Raw genomic sequence first — 2,001 nt, 5'->3', positions numbered from 1 at the left:
ATACACACACATGTATGCTCTCTCCTCATGCTGCCTGTCCGTCTCTATCTCAACAATCAAACAAAGAATGGCCAATGTGTTTTGGTAAAAGGCTTAATTTGTATTAACTGGTCTTTTACTTGCCTAATTGGACAAAACAAACAGGAATAATCAAAGTAGAGAGGAGACATAAAAAAAAGAAATCTGTTTTAACACACACATGGTGGCTAAACTGTAGCAGTATTAGAAACAGTCTTTATTTAGGAGGCCTCACTGTCAGTTGCAGATACAGCCAATAGCCTGGAGACACACTCACTATTCACTATGCAGGTTTGAAGCAGTTTACTTGAATTGGTTCAATGGTTGACTTCCCAAAATGACCCCAAAACGTAAAGTTTCATGGGTGTATAACAAGATTAATGTTGACATCTCATACCCTGCAGTTAATCATGCAACATAAATTTAAATCAAGTGCAAACAGCGGTCTTAACTGATGCAAATATTCAGCCACTTCTTCATTTGACATTAACTAGTATGAACACTACGGAGGTAAATAATACAAGAGTGCAATGAAATGTTCAGCCCTGAAGTGGATAAGGATTTAGTTTGACACCAACAGCCTCCAAAGACTCTTCACTAAAGGTAAACTGTGTAATAAGTTGTTTAGGCTCAAAAGAAAGAATACTATCACTTTTAGGATTTGTTTTAGAACTGACAGTTGGAGATTTGTCCTAGATAAATCCTTCGGTAGGTAATTAAACAAAGGAATTAAGGATTGCATCTTACATAAGGTGAATGATCTGAGGGGTTAGTAATGCTACTCACACACTACAAGCCTTAACATAACATGTACGCATGTGTTTCTAACATGCAGCCAAGCAAAACAACCTGAGATGCCTCTGTGCATATGTACTGTATGTGCATCCAGAAACACACATACACACTAATGTGCACTCATGCAAAATGCATATAAGCACACAAGCGTTCCTCTCCGGGGTTTAGCTCCTGTTGAACACTGCTCATCCATGCGCGCGTAAAACACGGTTTTCTCTAAAGCACAGTGCACATGCATCAACTTCAACTCCAATCAGATACAGAGGACATGTACATGCACACCTGATCTCATGCTCTTCCTGTTATCCCCTGGTTATAGTAATGAATGAAACATAAAAGCTACAGTATGTCTGCTCATCATTTATTTCGCTGACTCATTTTGCTCCTTTCCCTGTGTCTGCTCACACAGGGATGCTGAAAGCCCCCCATCTCAAATCGCGTCTTACATTAATGGCAGACATGGCAGGACTTGAGGTGACCTTAGCACCCAAGTTCTCATTACTGAAGTTAGAATAAAGGAAAGGAAGGAGGTGGGGAAGAGAAACAAACTGGAAAGGGACATGTGTTTGAATCTGGCTTTCGTCTTCTTCATGCATTACTACATACACCCACTGCTCTTTTAATAATGGAGCAGGTGCACAGTGTGCCATACTGTTCCTAGCAGAGGACTTATGACACAAATAACAATATGAATACTGTACCCCCTTTCACACACGTTTGGATTTTTAACATATCTCATTTCCCAATAACCCCAAACCTTAACATAAAAGATAAAAATGTCATCCTAAAACCACTAAAACCAAAACCTAACCCTAAAACAGCCTCCATATACCCAAATTAACCATTTCAAATCAAAACACTTCAACATGGAAAATCACAACAAAATGTCCCACTTTTCATGCTACTATAGTAGTGTGCATAACACTGTTAGCTCAGCAAACAACAGTACATAAAATACTGTATCCAGTACAGGTTACAATTACAGTAAAAAACAACAACAAACAAAAAAGATCTGAAAAAAAAATAATAATAGACTCACCTGCTGCATTTTGATAGTCTTTAAACCTGATTGGTGTGTCTACAATTTAGCATGTGTTTGCGCACCTGATGGCTGTGTTCCACAGATTGGCTCATAGGGGTGATAATATGACAGTCAGTGCTTTGGAATTGCAAGGAAGTGACATCATG

At 38.8% G+C, this 2,001-nt stretch overlaps 1 long non-coding RNA gene across 1 annotated transcript in view; it reads right to left on the bottom strand.

Annotated features, from left to right (window-relative positions):
• Positions 1-1,995, bottom strand: part of LOC116671345 (uncharacterized) — a 12,211-nt gene extending 10,216 nt beyond the window's left edge. Inside the window, exons 1-2 of the long non-coding RNA XR_004327246.1 lie at positions 1,896-1,995; positions 812-815 (exon numbers count right to left, since the gene is read on the bottom strand). This is a non-coding gene — a long non-coding RNA (uncharacterized LOC116671345). The remainder of the gene's footprint in view (positions 1-811; positions 816-1,895) is intronic.
• Positions 1,996-2,001: the final 6 nt, after the last annotated feature.

The sequence above is a fragment of the Etheostoma spectabile genome, chromosome 21 (genome assembly GCF_008692095.1).
Source record: "Etheostoma spectabile isolate EspeVRDwgs_2016 chromosome 21, UIUC_Espe_1.0, whole genome shotgun sequence".
NCBI lineage: Eukaryota > Metazoa > Chordata > Actinopteri > Perciformes > Percidae > Etheostoma > Etheostoma spectabile.
The sequence above is the reverse complement of the archived record's forward strand: the minus strand, read 5'-3'. Positions and strand labels throughout refer to the sequence as shown.